General features: G+C 42.5%; 1 protein-coding gene across 1 annotated transcript in view; it reads left to right on the forward strand.

The window, feature by feature from the left end:
- The first annotated feature begins 4,080 nt into the window (after positions 1-4,080).
- LOC6584836 overlaps positions 4,081-16,638 on the forward strand; it is a 40,571-nt gene continuing 28,013 nt past the window's right edge. Inside the window, exons 1-2 of the mRNA XM_002010441.4 lie at positions 4,081-4,572; positions 12,441-12,479. The gene's annotated coding sequence lies outside the window, so the exon portion shown is untranslated. The remainder of the gene's footprint in view (positions 4,573-12,440; positions 12,480-16,638) is intronic.

The following is a 16,638-nucleotide window of genomic DNA, read 5'->3' on the forward strand; positions in this document are numbered from 1 at the left end:
CAGGGAAGTGAAAGGTTATGCGGACTTTGCGTTGGCCATCTTTTTGTCGCCCCGGCATCGTTGGAGCATGGAGAAGACCGGAACAGTGTCCAACTGAACCGAACTGAACTGAACTCGGCTAAAAAAGTAAAAGCCTTCCACATACTAGAGTTGAGCTGACCAGAAGAGAACCAAGCCAGGCCAAGCCAAGCCACGCCACGCCACGCCAAAGCTGAGCAAAAAAAGAAAGGCTGTCTCGTCCACAAAATGACCAAAGCCGTGCAAATATTTAGAACAGAACCAAAAACAACAAAAAATCGCGACGCACAACAAGCCCGCATGTGTGTGTGTGTGTGTGTATGGCAAACTGGTCAAAAGCGCTGCGTCAGCTGTGAGTTAAGATTGTCATAACAGCTGCTTGGAATGCCAGGCGACTGCAGGAGATGCTGTGACAGCTGTTTGAGATGAGCGCGTGACACGAAACGGCCATGAATTGACAGCTAGAGATGACACACAATTCAGCTATGCTTTAATCGCATATCATGAGGCAAGCAATCAGATATAACTAAATATATATCATATACGACAAGCCCTAACTATGAAAGCTCAGTTGTTCAATTGAATAATCATTTAAATAATATTAATATTCATATTCCAATTCATTGTCAGAATGGAACTGCTGTAGTTCATTTGAGTCTGCATTAACTAATAACATTAGCATCAATCAAAATGAAATTAAATATTACATAAAATTATGACAAAGCGTAGCTCATAATATTTTAAGTTCAGATTAGATTGTATTGCAGTAAATCACAGGATATATTAGAGATGAGCGCGTGATAAGCAACAAAAGAGAAATACTCTTATATAAGCACATATTCACACATTCCGTTATATGAATTATATATATTTATACCTATATATTTATAGAATTCACATAGATTTATAAAAGTCGTATTTTGGCATCACGCAACCATCACTAGCGCATGAGGTAACTGATAGCTGGCGCCCAAAACACAGCAGTTACTTGAATGCGGAGCAGTTGCAATGGCGAGCAACGGGGCTTTTGGATTTTTGCAGCTGTGACATAGAACATGTTCTCAGGGGACGATGGGAGGTGGGAGGTGGGAGGTGGGAGGTGGGAGGTGCGGCGTGGTGGGTGGGGTTAGCCGAGAGCTGGGCTGCAGCTGGTGGGAGTTAGGCTGCGGCTGCTGCTCTGTGCACTAAACAGCGGCAGATTAAATAAGCGGAACCCAAAGCGTCAAGCAATTTTCTTATTTTAAGTGATTTCTTTACGCTTTCGCGGCGGCTGCTCCAGCTACAATAACGACTGCGACGTCGGCGTCGACAGCGGCAGCGTTCCATTCGTTCCGATCTTAATTATTGTCGCTTGCAGTCAGTCAGACAGTCAGACAGACCAAGGCAAGTCTCCGTCTCCATCTCTATTTTCATCTCTCGTTTCTTTCAGCTGCTGTTATGGCAAGGCGAGCTGCAGCTCAATTGATGCCGCCTCTAATGAATTATGATTACATTTACAGTCGCTCGTCTGCGGTAACTCTACAAGGCGCTGTTAGGGCGCTGTTAAGGCTCGCTGTTAACATTTTTGCTGGCTGCGCCGTTTAGCAGCATGGCAATGACCTGCGACTGCGTAGAGTTTACTTGACTAAATTCTCATTACTTAGCAGCAGCAACAGCAGCAGCAGCAGCAGCCGCAGTCTCTGCTGCAGTCAGCGTCGCAGTTGACGTCGCCGCAGACACAGCCTCTACCTTGGCCCGCAAAACGCAAAACGGGCAGCCACTTTAATATTTGTTTTCTTCATTTCCAGCTAGTTTATTGTTGTTGCTGTTAGTTCTTTGCGCCTCGCAGGCAACTCCGTTAATGTTTAATGCAAATATGGCCAGCGATTCAGCTGATTTTCTTCTTTCTTTCTTTATACATTTTTACTTAACATATTTCGGACGTAACGGCCGTAGAATTTGTCACCCTTTGCCTTAATTGGCATAATATCAACAAAATATGCTGTACCCCAACCACTTTCTATTCGCATAAAAAATAAAGAAGAAACAACTAAGCAAAACACTAAAAAAAACATGAAACGAAATGCTTGAAAAGCTGAAAAATTCACAGCGCCATTGGCCAGAGACCTCTGTGTTTATTGTACATGCCAGATGTACATAAAATGTAATATTTATTTCTATAGAAGCTAACTGCAGCTTTCTAAACCCGCACTGAGACTTATTTATGTTTGGTGTGATTTGCTGCTGTGTATGTAGGATAAACAATATGTCTACAGCTGAATGAGGATGCGCATTCATTAGAAAACAGTTAAATTGAACCCTATCAAATTCACATAAACTTTAACTTTATAATCATCGCTTATTGAATGAAGTCAAAATAAAATAATATTCATAGAAGCCAAATATATTTCTTATAAACACTGCATAGCTTCTAGCTTCTAGCTAATGTATAAATGGTAGTTTATCATATAGAGTAATATATATAATTGTTCAATATGTTATCTTTGAGAATAATCATAGTTTTTTGTACAATCCTGAAGTCGAATAGCAAAGACCTCGTCTCAAACCTTAACATGTTTTCTACAATTACCCCAAACTCAAGAAATTAATTTGCTTGAAGACACTGAATGAAAATACATTTTTTAGTTTATGATATGATAGACTATGATGATATCTTTATTCTTATTAGATTAGAATTAATCTAAAGCTAGCTTCAGAATTAAGCACTGGCAACTGGGACCATCGGCTTGATGATGATTTATAATTGGATGAACATTACTCGGTTCTCTAAAACGTATAAAATACCGCATGATGATAGATATTTGACTTTTAGAAATTAGTTCCAAAATAAAAATAAAACTATATATAATTTTTTCTGTTAAAACGTCTGAGCAAACATTTGTAAATTGCTTTTGAAGATGGAATATTAGAAGTTCTAAAAATTCAACAAGCTTAGCATACCGAAAGTTATTCCAAAAGTTAACTGCGAAAGGTAAATAATCTAGTAAGATGTTCAGCTATGCCAAGCAGCAACAGCAATTAGTCAATATTTGTGAGTCTTCTGGGAGGCACGTAGAAACGCATTCTAAATTCGAGTACAGTTAGAATGGAAATACGTGTAGATTCTTGGATGTTTGTTCATTACATTGACGGCCATCAATAAAGTACGCCCATATTTATCATTGGGCTGGCATCGCTGCCTGATTACACAACATGCCGTGGCTGCTGCTGCAGTGACTGCGCATAATTCATTAGCATATTTATCGGTCAATAGTGGATCAACAGCATCACAGATGCTGACAAGATTACGACCGATTCCCAGCGCCTGCCCGCCCGCTTGCCCTCCACCCTTGCCGCACTACATAACGCCCCGAACGGTAGCCATGCAAATCGATGCGCTGTAACAGGTGCCGTTGTCTCTCAGCATGTAATGTTGAGACAACAGCAAAGTGAGGCGAACGGCGATCGGAGAGCGGAGAGCGGAGAGAGGCGTGCGAGCTGCTTGTCTCGCAGCCAGCAACAGTGGGCGCTCTGTTGTTCAAGTTCAATGCTACGAGCAGCGAGTGCTGTTAATGCTGCTTGCTCTGCTGTTGCTGTTGCTGCTGCTGCCGTTGCTGTTAAGCTTGAGGTCGCCTCGAGTCCAACTCTCCGTGGAGAGTGTGTGTGCGCGCGTGCGCTATAGTTGTTGTAAGTTTGGAGAGCGCGCTCTCTCGTTCTCAGCTTTGTGAACTCTTTCTTGTTCTGCAGAAGAGGCGCAACGCTCGCTCGACCGTGTCTGTGTGAGTGCCCATGTAAATGTGTGTACGTGTGTATGTAACTGTGTGTGTGTGTGTAAAGTAGAAATGGGCTCGCGCTTTTCTTCGCTTCTGCTTCGTGCGTTTGCATTGCTGCTTCTGCTGTTGTTGCTGTTGTTGTTGCTGACGCTATCGCTGCCGCTGCTGTTGCTGGTGCTGCTGCATAGCTTTCTTAACATGATGACGACGACGCCGGCGTCGCTTTCTCTGCCGCTGTTCTTGTACGCTCTCCCAGCTGGTTCTTCTTCGCTGTGGAGACCTCTGGGAAAAGCATAAAAGTGGCGCACTCGCTGGCCCACCAGCCATTGCGCGTGATGCAATTGAAGTGCCAACAGCGCCGAGTCGAGTCAGCATTAGCATCAGCAGCAGTAGCAGCAGCAGCAGCAGCATCATCAGCAGCAGCAGCAGCATTAGCGTGGACATACTAAATACTTTTTTTTTTTAAACAACTCTGTGTGCTCCTAGTGAACTTGGTAGTGTGCAACATTGCAACATTTGGTGGCATTCGGATTTGAGTACTAGACACCTCCTTGTGCCCCACAGCGCTCAACAAAGTGTCGAAAGTGTGAAAGTGCAAGCATTTTTTTCTGTTCATCAATACTAAAAAAAAAAAAAAAACAACAAGCAAATAAAAAAAAAACACGCGAAAGGATTTTCGTAGCCAACGCATACAAACCGAAGAAGGTCAACGAAAACATAAAGCCTTCTCAAGAAACACCATCAACAAGAGAACAAACAGAACTCTTAATTCAATTTATTGTGCAATATAAACATAACGAAGGTAAGCAAAACTCCAAATGCCTGTGAAGTTCAAAACTCAACAAGTGCTGAATTTTTTTATACATTTTTTTTATGGTATTCCGTAATTTTAAGAAGTGTTGCAAAAACCGAAATGAAACAAAAAAGAACAGCTAAGAAAATGGAAACTTACAATATAATGCCAAACATGTACACGAAGGTCGTACGAAAGAAAACTGGTAAATGAACAGTTATGAGAAATACTGCTTAACATCTCCTAGTAAATGTTATATTTCACAAGAATAATATTTAGTAAACCAAACAAAATGCTAAAATATAATATACAAATATAATTCCATTCAAATTCATATTTGATATTATCATTTATGATATTATAAAAATCAATCAAATAAAAATATAATACAGAAAATATAAAATTACAAAATAAAACTCCCGAAAAATCATATTAACTAAATTATATAAAAAAATATATGTATTAAATATAAAAAACAACATATCAAATAATAATAAAAACAATAAAGTTCCTTTGTTAAAGTTCTTTGATTATCTTTCATTCTTTTTTTTTTTAATTCAATCAAGTAAATTAAAATATTTGAAATATTAAAAATTAAAATAAATAATTATATAAATTTCACAACTATAAAATAATAAAATAAAAAAAAAATGCAAAATAAATTGCTTACAATAATGAAGAAATTTATGTGAAGCGAACGCCACTGGGAAGATAACGTTTATCTAACCTAGCTAGAGCATAGAGCAGTACCACTCAAGACATATATATATATATATATATATATATATATATATATCAAATGATGATAATATCATTATCTACGAAATAATAAAGCAGAAACCTGTAAACCTTCGTATACAGTCACCAAACAAAAGACTTAGGCAACAAACTTGAATTCTAATGTGAATAAAATCAAATATGAGTACACATACTGCATGCGTATTTCTTTAGTGCAGGTATGAGCGAGCAAATGTGTGTGTGTGTGTGTGGCAGGATGAGCACTCACTTACATTGCCCGCAGTCGGAGCTTTGGCTTTGCACAACTTGCGCCATTTTCAATTCATTGGAAAATGCAGGCAAGACCCAAACCCCCTAAGTCTAAAGCCACCCAGCTGGACACGCTCTCTCTCTTACACAGGCAGACAGCCACAAGCAACCATACATGCGCTCGCAGCAATGGCACATTTAATGCTCTTTCTTTTTGTCTACTTTGTCTACTTTACTTTAGTTTTTTTTTATTATTTTAATGCCTGCGCTTTATATTTTCTGTTAAAGTCATTAACGCAATTAACCGTTATTACCGGGCCGCCATCGTCGTCAGCGTCGACGTCGTCGTTGCTGGTCACCCAATTCATTAGGAAAGCATTTAGTGTAAAAGAAAGACACACAGATACGCACACACACACACAACGAAAAGCAGCAGCAAAAAGCAACGGGCCGAGAGCATGAGAAACGCATTAAAAAAAAAAACTACAACAACAAAATTATGAAAAAAAGCGCACGCAGCAAAAAGAACTGAAATGCGGAGTAGCAGCAGCCCCCAAAGAAATAACTAGCTGCCCCCCACGCCCCTACCGCCACATGGCGCAGTGCACTGCACCTACCCACTGCGCCACTCGGCCGGCGTTTACTTTTATAGCTTTACACACACACACATACACACGCACACTTATGCATATGTGAGCACATCTTGAGCAGAAGCCAAAAAATGCGAGTTGACTTTGTTGAAATTAAAGTTTATTGTTCTTTCATACTCACACATACACACACACACACACCTACAGTGTGCCGCCCCGGAAATAACGTAATAATGTTGTATAAAAGTGACTTGTTGCTTTATAATCGAATCGTAAAAGAGCCCCCAAGAAATAGAATGGCAGCCATAAAAGCGGTTTAACATTAGAGCGAAACGGTACGCGTTGCATGCCCCAAAACAAAAGACTTAAGCAACGAACTTGCCAGCGCAAATGCAAATGCATTTGCATTTAAGTGGAAAAACGTTTAATTGCAGCAGGCCACACAGACCACAAGACCAAAGAAATTACGACCAGCCGCCCGCAACATTAAGCAGCCCCTTCACACACCAACAACCACCTCCACCCACCACCACCCGCCACATGACGGCCAGCAAAAGAAAGAGATTTCTCTGTCGTTATCTGTCGTTCATTCTGCGTCGCCATCTGCACGAGATGCGTGTCGGGCGGGTGGGTCGTTGGGGTGGAGAGCTACGGAGCTGACCCACATCTGCCAGAGGCTTAAGAAAGCCAGCAACACTAACCAAAAATACATGAGAAAATGCCGATAACAACAACAACAGCTTTAACTAAACGTTAAGCGCTAAAAGCTTTTTTTTTTTTTTTTTGTTTCTTGGCCCACTTTTAAATGTGTTTCAGTTCATTTGCTGGCAATCAAGTTGCCAAGTTTCGCAGCGGAAATTGATGAAATCGATTTTGATTAGATTAGAATACAAACAAATAAAAGCTACAACAACAACAGAAGAGTTAAGTAGTGAAAACCAAATGTAGATCGAGCTCAAGCGAAGCTAATTGAAGCTCTATAAAATCGAGATCGAGTTTACATTGGGCTGAAGTAGAGGAGAGAAGAAGAGTTAAAGCAAATATTTAAGTAATTGATAAGATCAAACATTCCGATTCAAACAGCTCACAATGAACCACATATATGTATATATATAATATGATATATAGCTAACAGATAGCCAACTCAAGGCAGGAAGCAAGGGAAGTTAAGTTGAGCTTTAATCCATGTGGTTTATGAAACCATTTTTTAGGTATCAAAAATACAATAGTAATTCAGTAATGAGAATTTATTAGTTAAATTATAAAAAACGCATTTAACACTAAATCTCAATTGAGTTTAGTCTTAAGCTCCACTTTTGTCCTACTTCTACTTCTTCTCTACTTAACCACTCTAAAGAGCTTCTATGACTTTTCGTTGCTAAATCACATATCATTAAATTTTACTCATGGCCACAAATCCATTTAGGCTTCTCTCACTCCAACTAAGTTTCGACAAATTGTGGCTGCTTTCTTTAAGTGGGGAAAAGAACAGCATATTCATATCTAAGTGCGCCATCTCATGCAGCAGCTATGCAAAATGTGATGCACCAGTTGCAAGAAGTTTTCTTAGCCTGTTCCGAGTCGCTATTTTTGTTTTTGTTATTTTATTTTTTTTTTTTCTTCCTTTAAGAACTTGTCTACTGCCTACACACAAGCAACTGCCACTAAAAGGAAAAACAAGAAGAAGAAAATGCAACAGCAACTACAACAACAACGGCAACCGCAACAACGAGATGCTTGTTCATCCTGTCTCACATTTCGGCCATCAGTGGCTCAGCCATTTGGTGGCTCTGGCGGCTCATTTCGTTTCGGGTTTGGTGCCGCTTCGCTGCGGCAGTTGTAACTGAATGCGCTGTGGCACAGTTAAGAGTTGTTGTTGCTGTTGCTGTTCGAGTTGAAGTTGGAGTTGTTCTTTGGCATTGTTGTTGCTGTGGCGCTGACCCACATTCTGAGCAGCAGCAGCAGCAGCAGCCAGCCAGCCAGAGCAACTGTAGCAATCCCAGCAGCTGTTGAGGCACTCTGAGCAAATTAAGTCCACGAATTCAGCACCTGTTGCGACAATTGATTCGCGAGCCATGGGCCCGAACAACTAGACAATTGAAGAAATGTACAAATATAGAATTGGATAAATGGTAAAATAGCTGGCAAAACACTTTGCGCCCAGTTCTTAAAGCTCTTCAAACAGCGAACAGCTCAAGAGCCTGTTGAATGGTTAGCGATACATGTGTTGAGTGCGCGTGTGTGAGTGTGTATATGTATGAGTGTACTCAAGCTCAAATCGCTTAAACACTCGCTGAGTTGCAACTTCTGCTTTGCCATTTTCCTTTTGTTTTTGTTTTTTTTTTTTCTGCCTGTTCCAATTCCAAATTTCATGTCGCAAAATGCTGCAAATGATGAGCTGGCAGTTTTTTTTCAGAATTTTCTTTTCTATTCTCTTTTTTTTTTTGGCTGGTTCCACCTCAAATATTTTCGTTTTCTTTTAGAGGGGGGGGGAGGCTTGCTGGAATCTGTGCTAGTCAACGGTTGTTTTTCTTCTTCTTTTTTGTTCACAGCACGCCCCACTGACCGCTCACTCGGCTTTATTTGTAGCTAACTACGCGCCCTCTAAGCCAAATGGAAAAAGATTCTACGTTTGGCTTTGTTCGCGTCGCCCATTATGAATTTGATTGTCGCAGAATCTGTCTGAGCTGACTCAACTTTCAACAACAGTTCCCAATTAGGCCATCAAATTATTCAACGCACAACAAAGAATCCAAACACAATGGTCGCACGAGGGTGTGGATCGAAGACGAGTTGAGAGAAAGAACATGAAGTGGGAAGAGTGTATATAGGGCAACAGTTGAGGTCCTCCTCTAGATATCGGCTATTTCAATGGGCCGAACAAATATTCGAATTCCTAGAGCTAACCCTTTTTTTATAGGTATTGCAGATATGATGGAGAAATAGTTTATTATCTAAAGGAAAGGCAACTAGCTACAGAAATCGAGGTTTATTGGTTCTTGATGGAATCAGCAGCTATAAGCCAAGTCACAAAAGGGAAGCTTAGGCGTCATTTATTAGCAGCTGAGTCAGCCTAAGAGCAGCTATTCATTGATTTCTATAAATTCAGCTTTGCTTTCTACAATTTCCATTTCAAGTTCTGTCACAAAGACAAACAAGCGAGTGAGAATTTAGCATCCGAAATACTATTCCATTTACAAATTCCACGACAAAAGTTCTGAAGCCATACACAAAGCCTGGCCTTGTTATAATTCGCATTCTCTATGCCATAAAGATGACAGAAAAAGAATTCGTAATATTCAGTTCTCTCTTTTCTCAAAAAAAAAAAAAAAAGCAAACAAATTTAAATAACTAACTTGATTAGCAGCTCACGGCTGGCGTTTGAATGATTGAATGATGATGACTCGCGGCATCATGTTGAACATTTATGATGATGAGCCGCAGAAGTGGAAAGCACTTGCCGGAGCTGGATTAACAGCTACACTTCCAGCACTTGTGCCATTGTCCGTGCAACGTGTGAAAGTGTTCCCATTTCGAGTGTCATTTCAAGTTGGGCGTAGTGCTCGTCTCTTCTGCTTCTTCTTCTTGCTCATTTTTCTTTTCTTTTCTTTTTTTTTTTTTTTGGATTTCAACATGCTGCTAAATGATATCATTGCACTTGACGTGTCCAGCGGACAAGAGCCCAGTTCAACTGTATATTAGTGGTTGTGTGCTCATTCGTTGAGCCACTAGGCCGTAGTTTTAATGAGCAGCGCCTGAGCTTTAATTAGACTTGGGCAGCATGCAAATGCCTCACTCCAACTGTATGTGTGTCTGTGTGTGTGTGAGTAGAGTATATTTTTGGAGTGTGCGAATGCCAAGTGCCCTCTCTCTCGCTGAGTGCCTCTCCCACTCTCTCTCTCTCTCTATCTATCACTCTATTACCTTCCGCGCTCCATAGAATTTTCTTTTGGAAATTGGAGCAACTGCAGTGAGCTGGCATCGTTTTTTTTCTCCGCCTCTGCCTCTGCCGTTGCCGTTGCTTGTGCCTTTTGTTATTCACAGCAGCACCACCGCACCACAGTGGTGGCAGCCGCTCAGCCAGGCGTTGCACATTTGCATAGAGCTTAATGGGAATGCCGCCCAACTAACCTGCCGCATAGCATTGCTTGGCCAAGTTTGTGTCTTAAGTCTTTTGTTTTTTTTTTTTTTTTTTCAAATTCGGTCAAGTAATCAAATAGAAAGCAAACATTTATTGTTATTGTAGCTGCAACTTTATATGAACTTATACACATATATATATTAGTGGATATATATATGCTTTTTTTTTTTTGCTGGCTTCGAGGAAGACACGACACGTCATGTTCCTGTCTCCAGATCTTGTTCGCTCTCTCTCTCGCTCTGTCTCTTGCTCTGTCTCTCGCTGTCTTTGTTTTTAATTGTTCGTGCTGTAGTTGTTACTTTAATTACTCAGCATGTTATTGCCGTGGCTGTTTCTGTTGCTATAGTTGCTGTAGCTGCTGCTATGGTTGCTGTTGTTGCTGTTGTTGTTATTGGTGGCATGCAAATATATCCGCTAGTCCATGTCCCGATCTCCGGCTGCCTCATGCAGCGCAACAATTTCTTTTTGCACTTTCCACTCGCTGCTGCTGCTGCTGTTACTGCAGTCGATTGAATGATGACTTGACGACTTGGCGGCGAGTGCCCCACCAAACTAGAGGCCAGGTGGGCTGGCCGTCTGCTTATTGCCTGGTGGCTGCCAGGGGTCGGGTCGATATGGGCGTGGCATGGCAATACGTTCGCCTGTTCGCTTGTTCGCCTGTTCGCTTGTTCGCTTTTCCAATTCTTCATTCTCTTCTGTGTTATTTTGTTTTGTTTTGCTTTGCTTTGTTTTGTTTTGCGTCTATTTTTTCTCAGCCAGTCAGCGCGTATATCAATAACCCATTAGACGAGCTACGCGCTAGCTGGGAGCTGCTGCGAGTAGTAGATACCGTTACGCAGCAACTTTTCAGCCAAAGCAAGCGGGCCGGGTCGGGGCCTTCGGTTAGCTAGCGGTTTACTAGCCGAAGAACATGTTGTTGCCGCTGCTGGAAACCAGAATGAAGCAACTGCCAGCCAACGGCATAATGATCATAATGATGATGACAATGCCGCAACAGCAGCAGCAGCACCAACAACAACTACAACTACGACAACAGCTCACAGCTCACAGCTGACCATCAAATAAGCTCAAATATGCATTCGCCTGCTGTTCATCTTCAAAGCCAAAGAAAAGTAGCTTAAATTAAAAAAAAAAAAAAAAAGAAGAAAATGAAAAATCAAAATCAAAATGAAAATCGAAAAAACTCGTTTTCCGCGCTTGCCCAGCTGCATGCTCGTCCATAAAGTGCATTTCCCCTGATTGTTATTATGATCAGATTCGGGAATAACTAATAATTAAGGCGCATTGTTTACGCGCAGCGTTGAAAGATGCGGCCGAGATGTGTCCGTCCGATTAGCTCCAGCCAAAGAAAGCTGCTGCTGTGGAGTGGCAGTTGAAAGCGAAGAAGCTTGACTATTTTTGGGGAAATGCTGTCAGATGGGACTTAAAGATTTATGCATGGGCTTTACATGCATTGTGCACCCCCCCCCCCAAAAAAAAAAAAAAAAAACAAAAAAAACAAAGCCAACAGAAGCAAAAACAATATCTTACCAAGACCCACTCATAATAAACATGCTTCTTAATATCTAGACAGTATTTGTTATGCTAATTTTCCCTGGGCGATTATTCAGAGTAATGCTGAGAGACCCATAAAGTTCGAATTGAGTTGTAAATTAGCTGGGATTTTCAGGCTATCTACTGAGATTTTAATATAGATGTAGGTACATATATGCAGACCTGCTGAGCACTTTGTTGGTGATATATACAAAAAAATGTATGTTTGTTGATTAGTTACTAAATATATTTCCAAGGCGTGAATATACTCTTGCTTAAATGAAAAGTGGAGCAGGATATTCGTAATATCTATTAATATATAATTAGACTATAAAAAGGCTAGGAGTTTCCATAAATATATATATGTATAATCAATTCAAACTTTAAGACAAGTTTAATTTAACTAACCACGCCCATCTGCCCATCTGTCTGTTGAGTATATACAATAATTTTGTATATCAAATGCAAATGAGTCCATACACAGATCAAGCTATTTAGCTATAAAATTTAGTGTTACTTCTAAGACATTATTTTTGGTATTAGCATATTCTACTGTAAGTCTTCTCTCTCAATGAAATGCCACAAACTTGAACTAACTGTATTTTTATTTCCATTTCAATTTACAGTTTTCATCGGCATCACATTTCGAGCTGCAACTTCTGAAGGTAAGTTGCCATCCCGATGCGAATCCAAGTCGATTTCGCCTCATCGAGTCTGCGTGAATCGGAGTTCAGCTTCACAGCAGAAGAGATCGCGCTGCGATGGTTTTGGGCAGCTTTTACTTACAGTTGGCACTCAGATGCCAATGGCAGGTGTTGCTGAGCTGCAGCGATCTGCAGTTGATTAACAGCACTGCACTTAATGTTGCTATTGGGGGCTGGCAGCGGCAGCATCTAATCGCTGTTGCTGCAGTCGGCATTGGGCACTGGACACTCGGCTCAGCTGTGATCCGCTGCTGCTGCTGCTGCTGCTGCTGCTGCTGCTGCTGGGCCTATTTATAAGGCAAAGCGTTGCGCTGCAATCAGTTGGCAATTAGTCACTCAAACTGACTGACTGACTGAGCTAGCTGGGCCGGTGTTGGGCCGGTGCTGGGCTGGCAGCAATGATTGCAACTGTTGCTGGCCATACTTCACAATTAGGGCTGCGTGGCTGCAGATAAATGTCAGTGGTCTTTGGTCCCCACCTAATTGACGATCAGCCGCAAGTTTAGCTTTGGCGGCAGCGTTGGCGGCTTTCAATGACATTGAGTAATGCGAGCAACGCTTAGACAGCACCAACAGTTGCTGTTGTTGCAGCAGCAATAGTTACCGCCAACAGGCCGCTGGACGTTGCTTTTGATTTGTTTGCACCACCAACTGTTGACGACTCGCCAACAATTAAGTGTTGCTGCTCTTCTTCTTCTTCTTGTTATTCTTCTTCTTCTTCTTGGTGCTGTTGCTGCTGACAAAACGAAAATGAATTGCCGCTTTCAAAATAGAAGAAGAAGAGCAGCCAGCCGCTCCAAGACAAAAGACAGGCGGCAACAATTCCAGCAGAAACAACGCCCCAACGCCTAGTCAGAGTCGGTCCAGCGTAGAGCTCGTCTCACAATCTTTCTTTCATTTCGCCCGCTCCCACTCCCTGCCGCTCACCATATAATTCATTATCTGATGCAGCTGTAGATGCATCTTCATGCCAATGCCACAAAGATGCCAAGATGCGTTTAGCTGTCGCAGCCGCACCCCGTTGGCCACATCGTTGCTTGGCCGCTGCCATTGCAATTAATTTCTATGTCTATTTTTAATTCGCCTTTTGATTATTGCTCGGGCAGGCGGCGGCCTCAACGGCCTCGACGGTTTGAAGGCTGCGCTGTAACGGTGCTTGCGGCAATGGATGCTGGATACAGATTTGTGGACTGTGTGTGTGTGTGTTTTGGGCGTGAACGCTGCGCTTCAGCACCTCACATCAATATTATGATGGCATGAAAACAAAAGACTTAGGCAACGAACCCATTACTATTCTGATAGCTAGCAGCCAAAAGACTTGGGCAACAAACTTGCAACTATTTCGGGCAATAAAACAAAAGACTTGAGCAACGAACCTGTCATTATTCTGATAGTTAACAACAAGAGGCATGGACATGGGCAGCCAAGCCGCTTGCAACTGTTTTATTGGCATGCAGCTGGAAAGCTCTCACTGCTTCGATCAATGAAAACAAAAGACTTAGGCAACGAACTTGCGCTTGCCGTAACGGTGCTTGCAGCTGTTTCTGCTGCTCGTTTGTGATTTGTGGTCTTGGCGTCAATATTTTGATAACATCTGAAAACAAAAGTCTTTGGCAACAACCGTGCGCTATTCGCTTCACTTGAAGCGAGGCACACACAAAAGACTTAGGCAACGAACTCGCCACTATATTGCACTAATTAAGCTATGCACCAGCTCCCTGACGGCGGGCTAGCCTTACTCTCTCTCTCTCTCTCTCGCTGCCTCGCTGCCTGCTTGCCTGGATGCTGCTTGCTACTGCTGTTGGTATGAGGAAGTTGTTGCTGCCACAAAACTGCGCGTATCTCTCGCTTGTATCTGGCAACTTTGGGTCGCATGTGTGTGCCACAAATCGTTGACCGTTCTTCGTGCGGAGCACTGGTTTATTTGCTGTTGGTGGCTCGTTTTGTTGGCTGTTTGGCTGTGAGCCTTTATCGCGCTTATCAGCTCGACTCCATCCATTTCCGCTGAGCTTTGTTTGCTCGACTTGGACACAAAATGCTTAAATTGCATTTGCTCTTTGCCATTCGATTGTTCGTTAACCAACCACGCCCCACGAGCTATGAGCTGGGAAAGTGGCACACATTTGCCTGCAATTAGCACACTCGCTCAATTACTTATCGATCAACGTTCAATTATCGATAAGTGCGAAATTTCATATTTATCTTGCACTTATTTTCAGCTTTAATTGCCTGGCTGCCGTCTGATTTATGTGCTGGCAAGCAAGCCAGCAAGCTGCGAGGCAATCTCGCATAAATCGATATAAATTTATCGATTGTTTTCGCCTGCAAATTCAATTTCCCTTTTTTTCTGCACCTCTCGCGCCGCGTTTTCATTTATTCGCCTGGCTTATTGGGTCATTTCTCATCGATGCTCGCATTGTGCGCCCTCTGGCCCGCAGCGGCATCATCATCATCATCGGGATTAAACACGATGATGCTCGTGCTCATTATCGTCATTTAGAAGTGGCAATTGTGAATTTATTGCTTTTGGCTGCCCGCAAGCGTTTATTGATTCAGCTTGCCAATTATTGTGCAAATAAATTCCAAATTGCGTGCGGCAACAGCAACAACAACAACAACAACCAGTACTACGATTGCGGCAAACTTGGCCAACGACAAAGTGTTCGCTTCATGAACTTGGCTAAATATTGTTCTGGTTCCTGTTGCTAGTTGTCCAAGTTGCTGTTGCTGCTGTTGCTGCTGTTGCTGCTGCTGCTGTTGTTGTTGCTGCTGCATCTGCTGTGGTCATTGCCAATGGCCTGGCACATACATTTTTGTACTTTATGGGCAATTTCGAGCGTCAAACAAACAACAAGAACAAATGGCCAACAGCAGCGGTAACTCTAACAGCCAAGTAACGGATACACCCGCCAAGGGGGTGGGGGGGGAGGGACAACGTCGAGGCGATCTAAGAGTTCTGCTAACAATGCGTTCCATTGTGTGGTACAAATTGTCACACAAAGTTCGCTGTTCGGGCTGCTAATGAGCGCAGCACGAGGAGCTTAGAGACCAGGAAGCTGATGCTGGCAGAGAGATGAACCGAAAACAAGAGTAATTGGAATAGAGCTGATCCTTGCCAGATTTGAAAGGAGGCTGCTAATGAGGCAGACAGCGTAGGTGCATGACGCAGAGGAGGAGTTAGAGGCGATGAAGCTGGAGATATGTCAGCAGATGAAAATGCTTTAAAAGACACGCGAGTCAAAGCAGGAGACGGCGGACAAAGGAAGGAATTCAAGATAAAGCTTAAAATGAATGTCTAGATGTGCCTAGGTGAAACTGAAGACAATTTGAAGAGCAGAAGATGGCAAGGATATGAAAGGAAAAGTAAGATGAACGAAGCTGAGCATGGGCAAGCAAAATGGAAAGAAATCTTCAAGTGGATTCAGATGTAGTGTTTTAAGTAGGAACTGGAGCAGCATCCACTAGCGAATTTAGCTAACACACATGAAACAGTAGCCATGATGCGGCTTATTTGAATAGCTAGCGAAAGAGTTTGGCTAGCAGATTCAAGCAGAGATAGAGGAAGTCGGGGCAAGCGCTAGAAAAGGAGTTGAAGGCAGAGTCCAAGCACTCGCAGCTTGTCATTTGTTTGCTGACTTTATGAAAATGCCAGCGATGGCTGCTAGCCAGGCTGCGCAGGCTGCCAGGCTGACAACAATGCCAGCTTCATCTTCGTCTGCCAGCAGCAGCAGCAGCAGCAACAACAACAACAATAACAGTAACAATAACTTCGCCTGCAGCTGCTGGCTGAGGCTGGTGCAGCTCCTCCGGCTGTAAGTGCTGCCACTGCTGCTGTTGAGGCACCTACCCACTGGCAGCTGACAGACTGACAGACTGACAGACACTGGGATTAGCATTAAACATCAGCGGCACTGCCATCAATACGACTGGCGAATGGCCCAAGCAAAACCAAACAAAACTAAACAAAGGCCAACATCGAACGCAGCGCCAAAGTCAAAGTCAAAGACTAAGACAAAGATGTTGCCGATGGCTGGATGGATGGCTGGATGCTGGGCTGGATGCTGGGCTAGCCAGGCTGCTGTTCTCGCTGCTGGTCGCGAATGTTATGCAATTTTAGCTA

This window comes from Drosophila mojavensis, unplaced genomic scaffold (genome assembly GCF_018153725.1).
Source record: "Drosophila mojavensis isolate 15081-1352.22 unplaced genomic scaffold, ASM1815372v1 contig_136, whole genome shotgun sequence".
NCBI classification, from domain to species: Eukaryota; Metazoa; Arthropoda; class Insecta; order Diptera; family Drosophilidae; genus Drosophila; species Drosophila mojavensis.